This window comes from Amblyomma mixtum, chromosome 3 (assembly GCF_055824585.1).
Source record: "Amblyomma mixtum isolate Tamu chromosome 3, ASM5582458v1, whole genome shotgun sequence".
In the NCBI taxonomy this organism is placed as follows: Eukaryota; Metazoa; Arthropoda; class Arachnida; order Ixodida; family Ixodidae; genus Amblyomma; species Amblyomma mixtum.
In genome coordinates, this window is record NC_143014.1 from 254494504 (window position 1) to 254503737 (window position 9234).

At 46.8% G+C, this 9234-nt stretch overlaps 1 non-coding gene across 1 annotated transcript; it reads right to left on the minus strand.

Moving 5' to 3' along the window:
- Window positions 1-8538: 8538 nt before the first annotated feature.
- TRNAG-GCC (transfer RNA glycine (anticodon GCC)) lies at window positions 8539-8609 on the minus strand. The gene has a single exon. It is a non-coding gene; the product is annotated as a tRNA-Gly (tRNA).
- Window positions 8610-9234: the final 625 nt, after the last annotated feature.

The following is a 9234-nucleotide window of genomic DNA, read 5'->3' on the forward strand; positions in this document are numbered from 1 at the left end:
TTCGAATATTCTCACAACCCTAATTTATTCTCCTTAATGTTTGTGGCGAAGTTGGCATGATGATACACTTTTCGCAAAAAATGACTGGAGCGCGAAAAAAAAACGACATGAATGAAAGAAGAGAAGAGGAGCTCGTTCTCAACCGCTATTCCGCTGTCATCCTGTTTTTCTTTTTTTGCATTGCAATCATGTTTCGTCAAGTCTCTCCTGGTGTTTTTTGTTAGGAAACTGCCTGTTCATATCGCTGAAAAGAACAACAAGTAAATTTGAACGCAGAACTGAAAAACATTAGAGGCGCCACTTAAACTCCGCCTTAAAGGAATTTTGAGGTGGTTTTCAAATCTTCTAACCTATAATTGTTCTGAAATAGACGTGCTCTTGAACACTTCTATGTACTTATTTTTTTCCGATTTTGGGTCAAACACTAGCGCAATCACCAATTGAAAGCACTGCGTTCAAATCTCCCGCGTCCAACGCGAATGCAGAGGAGAAGAACAGCGAATAGAGAAACCTTGTCAGGTCGACCCACTTGACGTCCTTTTGAGGAGCCGGTGACTACTCGAGCCGCCCGAGGGAGCATTCAATGAGCGTTGTTTCTCGTGTTGCATGCGTTGTGCATCATGTTGGGTGCGTTATGGACGTACACGGGTCAGCTGAATTTTGAGCACGAAGTTCAACACGAGAAACTGCTCTGCGTTTGCGTGCGCTGACAACTATGGCCGCTACTGCGTCGTCTTCCACTGTTTCCGTGAAGATCAAAAGCTCGCAGCACAGAGGGTCGCTCCTGTGAAGAGGGAGATTTTCAAGCCGACCAAAGCATAGGTTCTCACTTTCGTTAGAGCGGCTGCATGCAGAGCTTGTCCCTAACGCGACCTCTAGGGCTTTCTGTCAAAAAGGTGCGGATGAACCACGACATGGTTCATTCGATTTTATCGCATATGAGAAGCGCCTCACCATTCCCAAGAAGCGCTCCTGCTAAAAGAGGAAATTCGACGTAAAGCCTTCTACTTCCTATTCTAATTTCACGCAGCAGTTCAGGTCTGTGTGTGTGAAGCTCTGCGTGAAGTGCTGACAGGCACCAGTTTACAGAGAGTCACCCCGCGATAGGGCGGACAGACAGCTTCAGCGCGTGGCTTCATTGGCGTGTCTCCTTTTTTCACGCAAGTGTACACACTACAGACTTCTACAGGCTTGTAGTATGGATTAGAACTCACTACACGGCGAGTAATGCTTGCCGTCGTGTGCTGAATATGATATGATTGAAGCAGCAGTCTTGTGCGCTGATTTAGTGCAAAATTTCCGTCAAGGTCTATCCTCAGTGGCCTGCCTCGCAGTTAACTTTTGCACTTCGTTCACTTCTGCATCAACTTTTTGCGGCCTCATGCTTTCCTCTAAATACCTTGTTTTCTCAACGTACGACGCCAGGCACTCAGAGCAGGGAATTTGTACACAACGCTTTGGGCCTTTTTTTTTTGAGGATGACCGTATGTCGTGCGAGGCAAGGGCCTCCCGATGGTGGTTTTCAGTATTTTTAGCACCCCTTCTTTTCCGAGAATAGGAGCCGATGTGTAGCTGAGGCCTTTCGCACAAAGAATAAATGAGATACGCTTATCTCCCGCTGTCGTGTGCTTGTTCGAGGTGTCTAATTGTTTGGTTGCGTCTTTTTTCGTTTCAAGTAATACGTCGAATGGACGAGCTGGAGTACCCTATTCTTTGAATGTTAGGGGAAAAATATTCGCCATAATTGTTTTTGTATCACCGCAGAAAGTTGCGATCTGCATTCAACTCCGCGCAGAATTCATACTGGCAGCTTCTCCGGTCCTCAAAGTGTCGTCACAACTTCTTGACCGTTCACAGGCCGCGGCGTGACTGCTGGCGTGTCCAGTGGTGGCGGCTGCACATTTCTCCTTAAGAGACGATTCCCGCATGTTTGTGCATAATTTCGGGTAGATATTCGAGTACGCAGCATGAAAAACAATTGGACGCCGCTGCAAGCCCGATTTTCACAAAAAGTGCTTCAGTGCCCTTTGAAGGATATGAAACGGTAGCTTAAATGATTTAATGTCCATATGTGCAGAATTGATGATTCTCAACTTTTCATTCGCATGTCACTGGAAGTCCTCAGACCAATCCTTGCGCAATGGTGCCGTGGCCAAGGCTAGCACCACTGCCCTGTGACGTCAGGCGCTGCCACCGGTGGGCCTTGAGCAAACCAAGTTCCTCACCCCGAGCAACCACTCGTGATTTATTTATTTATTTATTTATTTATTTATTTATTTATTTATTTATTTATTAGCCCACCTAGGTTGCTTCACCTGGGGTGGCCGCCGGGGCCACCCTACACCACCCCATTTATCGTCCACAACGCCGACGACGACGCCGATGACACTGACGACGCCGGATTTTCTGCACAACGGGAGCCTTAACGCGATCGCATTACAAAAGGAATAGCGTCTTCACCGGCTCTGTGTGCTGGTGGAGGGGGTCCACCAGTATCTCCTCACCCGCCCCTCTCTGCCCCATTTTCTCCTTCTCCAGGAGACTCGGACGGCCCGCACATTTGACTTATACCTTCTGTTTTGTTTTACCGCAAAACGAGTTGTTATACTTTACGCTCTTCATGCGCAACCATTCTGGACGAAAACATTTTTGAGCGGAAATCGTTTATGAACACGATGTTTTATTACAATGAAAGGTTTCACTATAATAATCACTATAACCGCAGATTATCCGACGGTAGTCTTGCTTTTTTTCTATCAACGTTTTGCTATCGTCAAAAGCTTCCCCCACTGGTTTTTTAAGGCATCTATGAAAACACTTTAAAAAAGTGATTGCCATGCCACTACGTCCACGCCAATTTCGTCTATATATGTACGCAGCGACGTGCTCGTGGAGCCAATTGACATCCCCTCCACCCTCCTTAAATATTTAGTTGGTGTGGTCTATTACCACCCTTCTTCCCGCGTCTCACTCACCGTTTTGTCTTTCTACAACCCCCCTGTCACCTCCTCTTTATTCTCCGCCCTGGGCAAGTTCCTCCACTCTCTTCCCTCTAACCCCATCTCCTCTTTAGTGGTGACTTCAGTGCTCCTCATACACTCTGGGGCTACCCTCAAACCCGGCCGCCTCCTCCACTGTCTGGCCCAGGAACGCCACCTCACCCTTCTTAATACTCCTGGCTCCGCTACTCGAGCGGGCACTGCCTCACAGCGCCCCACGACACCTGACCTCACTTTCTCTCGGGGTTCATTTTTCTTTCACTGGCAGGTGACAGCCTTAGCTCTTCTCAGTGACCACTTTCTCGTCCATATTCACACCTCTCTTTCCCGCATCGCTCGATGTCATGTGGTCATTCACACTGACTGGCACGAATTCCGCATTAATCTCGCCTCCGAATCCTTTCAATCGTACGACGACTGGACGTCGCACATCACTGCGGCGCTCAAGTCCAGTAGCCGCCGCGTTCGCACTCGTCACACAGTCCCAGACCCACATCCTCATTTTCTCCGTTTGTGGCGTCGCCGAAAAGGTCTTCAACGCTCCTTTCGCTCCCAACCCTACAATGCCCAACTATCCTCCCGAATCACCGCTCTGCGGGCCCAGATTGTCACCCACTGCGCCTCACTCGAGCACTCCCGTTGCAGTGCTCTTTGTGACCGTCTTGACTCTGCTTTGCATTCGCGATCCACATGGTCTCTCTTTAAATCCCTCCTTGGCACTAAGCCTGCCCTTGCTCCCACGCTAGCTAAAGCCCTCACTCAGGGGACTCCCTCTGATGTTTTTGATCAGCTCGCTACTCTCTACCTCGCTCCCCCTCTGGCACCCTCCTACCTGATGTACTCGGGCGGACCTAACCCCGATCTGGACCTCTTCTTCACTCTCCGAGAGCTCGAATCGGCTCTGGCTAGTAATGCTACACGGTCGGCTCCCGGTGAGGACGCCATTTCATATACCACACTTCGCAACCTTCCTGACTGCGCCAAAGAATTCCTCCTTCATACCTACAATGAGGCCTGGAACAGCGGCTGCCTGCCGAGCTCCTGGATCTCCTCTCTCATTTCTATGATTCCAAAGCCGGGCAAACAGCCCTCTCCCTCTAGCCTCCGCCCAATCTCCCTGACATCGTGTGTTAGTAAGACCCTTGAGCGAATGGCTCTGACTCGCCTCTCTAATTTTCTCGAGGCGAGGGAGTTCTTCCCCCATGCTCTCATCGGCTTCCGACGCCGCGTCTGCGCACAGGACATGTTTCTGATTCTCCAGCACACGTTTCTCTCACCTACCCCCAATAAAATTCACGCACTTGTGACCGTCGATGTTGGCAAGGGGTTTCAATGACATACATATTAATAAGCGACCAGTCATCGAAACCAAGGAAAGCATAAGGAGAATGGCTTTTTCATAGTGTCGTTGAACTTTGAGAAATTAGTAGCGTAATCACTTTATGGCGTAAATCACCTGTCATAACGTAAATAAAAAATATTGAGAACGCCGTAGTCACATTGAGGTTTGGATGCGATAGCATTAGATGTCACATTTGCGGCTGCTTCTGTTGCAACTTTTCTGCGGGTTTTCGTCAGTTTCTCAGCAATTATCGGTAGATCAAGCAGCATACTCGGACTGCTGGCTGCTCTAGCACGTATCCATTACGTTGTGACGCTGTCTACGTTTTGATCAATCCCATTTTATTGTAGACAGTTTATTTCGATTTTTGACTTTATTTGTAAGCCTGCAATTCATCTACATCAATCACTTTCAAGAAGTCTTCTTCGAGGAGGTTGATCCCAGCGAGGTGGGCAGGTTGTGATAACGTCAAAGCTTCACGTGACTTCCCTCGACCATTCATTAATAAATCCTCCCTGCCACGGTGGGTCGGTTGCTGACAATCCGTTGGCCAAGTTGCCACCTGCCACGGTAGCACGGTTCTATTGATATCAAGGGATAGGGATGCTAATGTACTTCAGTCAGATCTCAAATCTATATCTACCTGGTGCGATACATGGCTAATGGAAATAAATATTAACAAATATAAAGCAATGCATGTCTGCCGTGCGTCTAACAGTCCTTTTCCACATTACCTGAACAACTGCGCCTCAGCCTGATTGATATTGTGAATATGGTCTCTTCTCGAGTATCCTTTACGAAAGCCTACCTGATCATTTGGTTTATTGAAGTCTAGGATTCCTGACTGCAGTAGTGATCACCTTAGCAAATACTTTGTAGGCGACGGACTGTAACCTGATTGGCCTGTAATAATTCAAGTCCTTGACGTCCCCTTTATTGTAAATAACATAATGTTAGCGTTCTTCCAAGCTTCTGGAGCGCTCTAGGTCACAAGATATTGCGTATACAGGGTGGCCAGTTTTTCTAGCACAATCTCCTTTACATCGTTCGTCAAATCTGCTGTTACCTGATCCTCGCCAGCTGCTTTATCCCTTTTCATTGCTCCTAAAGCTTTCTTTACTTGCTCTTTCGTTAAACGCGGGATGCCCCATTGCTGTGCGCTGCTGTCACTCTCATTAATATTCTGATTGCATTGGCTACTGTATAGATTTGTGTAGAACTCTTCGGCTATATTAACTATCTGATCCATATTGCTAATCACTTTTTTATACATTGTAAGATTTCACTATAACATCTAATATTTCCGCAGGTCTCCCAACGGCAGGTTTGCATCTTTTGCTGCTAACGCTCTTGCTATGACCAAAAGCGTTATCTCTTAGTTTTCTATCAAAGCCTTAACTGCTCAATGCGAGCGATATACACTTTATAAAAGAAAGATTTTGCTACATGTTGGAAGAATGAACCATCGTATTCAATATTTCCATATCAGTACCTTAGTTTTTCAATAATCAAAATTTTTTTCCCGAGAAAGTTGGACAGGGTCAGCGGCGGTCGAATTTTTGCTTTGAGAGCTACGGATACTGCGTGTCACCTAGCCTTGAAAGTGTTCACCAGCGCTACCCTCGGCCATAGCAGCGGACATAGAATATTCGATTTTATCGCGAGCATCACGTTAGGGGTGATCGAACGGTATGGGCGACAGCTGCGGGAGAGCCCTGGAATACTGCCTATCACATTAAGGCTGCCAGAACCGAGGCCTGTGTAAAGCTATTGAGTCCACAAAGATAAGAAAATGAGGAGATTGTTATGAAATACATACTGAGGAAGCAGTAACTATTCGAAACGATGGAAAGCATACGCGAATGTTTTTACCTCACAAGCTGTATTATCTAAGTCAAAGATCCAAACATACTGGGCACAGCCGTCGACACACTTGTCTAAAGCGCTTGACTGGAACGCTCTATTGTGGATTTATTGCAACCGCAGATGTTTGGCGGGCCCAATGCGGTTTTTAAAAATTGAGAGTTAAACATGTTCCACGGGAATATGTATGCTCGGCAAGGGTAGCATTTTCGTGACATCAAGGGCAGTTTCGTGACATCGGCCACTCGTAAACCGCACAAGAGTACTCCCTGATGGACCTGTCGAGCGCTCTAGAAAGATCTGTGAACGCCTATACAAAGGCAGATTCATTGTCACACCACGCATCATTACGCGCTGCACGGTGGAAAGGAGGAAAGCGCGGCCCGGCGACATTGGAGAGTTCTTTTCCTCCTTGCGCAGTTCAAGTGTTCACCTACAAAGTGACCCAGTTATGCACCTTCTGTTTGCTTGAAGGAAGAGTGCGCTGAGGCCTCGATTAAGATTAGACACTGTAGTCGTTAGTCCAGCGCTATTCAAAGTCTAGTACTTCCTCTGCATTTCAGGCAAGGAAAGATCCACACCGTATTTACGCGATTCCAACGTCGCTTCGTCTGTAATTCGCACCCATTTTTCAAGGTCAGAAAAAAAGTGTAATCACTACGATTGCAACGTCCATCGGATTTTCATGCCTCGATAAAGAAATCAATTTTGTCACTTTGACAACCAACATTTACTGACACGGCTCCAATGCCGCGATGGAGCTACATCGCGCCACCGCCTCGGGTGCCTTTCTGGCATGCGCCTGTTAGATTATGCATAACTTTCGATTAAGCAAACATTATTTTTCGCGTCTCGTTCATTCTAATTATTTGTGGTGTTGATTAATGGTAAATTATCAGCGTAATCACCTTATAGCGCAACAGCTTCCACTCCTGGTGCTTCATTACTCTGTCAGCGCATCGCGGGTGATCCTGCTACAGATTGATGTCTTCCAAGCGTCACCATGGTGACTAGGACGGCGAAAACCAATGTAACATCTCTGGAGCCGCTACAAAGGACGTGGAGGTGCCTCGCACGGAATGCTGATGTTTTCCTCCACAGAGGTTTGCGAACTGCGTCTTCATTGCTGACTGCCTCATAACCGTACGACTTGCCGCTATTTTATAGAGAATCGATAAGACGTCAAATGGATAGCTACAAACAAATTCTGGAGGCAGAATTATTTCGTTGCTTTGTTTACCATTCTTCTGTTCACGTTCCCTTCCATTTTCTTTCTGAAACACGAAGAATTGGCGAAAAGCTTGCTGACAACTGTTTAGATCACCCGCATCTGGGGATTAAGTGCGCACGAAAGATCGGAATGTTTATTGGTTCCTGTCTGCTGCCGGCCCTAAGCAAAATCTTTGCAGACTCTCGCTTGAGTGGAATGGTAACACATGTCTTCAGATATGCAGACAATTTTTTGGTTTTGTTCGATCCCAACAAAATGTCCTCCCAAGAGAATGCTAAAGGTTTAAAAAGAAAATGGCCTCGCCCTTGCCTTCACACTGGAGATGCCTGAGGAAAATTCTTTTCGTTTTCTTGATATTAAACCTGGCTTCCTTCCAGACCATGTTTCCGGTTCTATGAGCCAAGGTCGCAAAAGCGCTGTTCAACTAAAAATCTGACCATTTTAAAATTGTGAAGAGTGGTATTGCCGTTTCCGTGTGAAAGGTATTTCACCTGGCGCGACGCGCACGAGAAAATACGGTCCAGTCGAAACGCCTTTTGCGACGCCAATCGAAAACCCTATTTTAAATGCTAGCAGCATCAGTCAAGAAATTTTGGGACGAATATGAATGTCAGACATCTTATTATGTGTTTATTTTAAATTGTGACTAATTTAGTTGAGCTGTCGTGAATTTTCATATTCGGTAAAAAAATTTAGAGCGTTTGCTTCACACCATGAAGCACTCGCTGTGATCCCCCCCAAAAACAAGCACGACGTACTGAAGCGCGGGAGAAGCATTCAAAGCTAATGCAACTTTGCAAAACCAGAGCGGGGACGGACTGGCTCTGATAATTCACATTGCCATGGGTGTAATCGCAATGAATTTTTTCCTGTCTTACATTCGTTAAGATCTTAACAGCGAGCCCCACAGTAAACCAATTTTTCTTGGAATGGATTCCTCAAAACGAAAGCAACCAACGATAACTACCGTTTGCTAGAAGGATGACTTCGATCACTCTATCACTTGCGATGTGCGTGGTGAAGAAGTGAGGTTACCGAAAGAACGTCTGCGATACAACTGTTTGTTACCGGAATGCTATCGAATAAAACAAAAAAAGAGCTCATGCGTCGGCCGGGAATCGAACCCGGGCCACCCGCGTGGCAGGCGAGTATTCTACCACTGAACCACCGACGCCTGGATGCTGCAAACATTTCGTCCATAAGACTGCAGTTTGTGCAACACGCACAGCCGGTTCTCCACCGACATCCCTTCGAAGCATGTGCCTTGTAGATACGCGAAGCCGTGCCTGCCGACCGACCACTTTCTTCTTGAGTAAGCGCCAAGGGCTCCGGTTTTTGCGGCCACGTTCACCGGAGGGAAGATTCAGGTATTCAAGAGGAGCAATCTGGTCAGTCTAGCGGGCTTCGATAGTAGACATGCGTAGTGTAATTGAATGGGTATTTTAAAAGTGGCACTGCTGATAACGTAGAATTTCTGGGGCGCCAGTAGCTTTCAAGCGTCCTGATTGTTCTAGCGCATGCTATGCTAACATTGTGTAAGTGAAACGCAGTAATAACCCGGAAAGAGACGCGAGATGAAACAACAAAAAAATGCTGTCTATCTCGTCGTTTAGAGGAGTTGTAAGCATCGAATGTATTGTAGAAACGGCGTAGCGCATCATATAGGACGGCTCATAGACGGTGGTTGACCCACTGAAGTCTTGGGCCTCCTTCATCAGCCACTTTCCTAGCTTTTCAGACCAAGAGAGGGCGCGCGTGGCTACATTTGACCACAGCCGACATATGAAAAGTAGGTGATG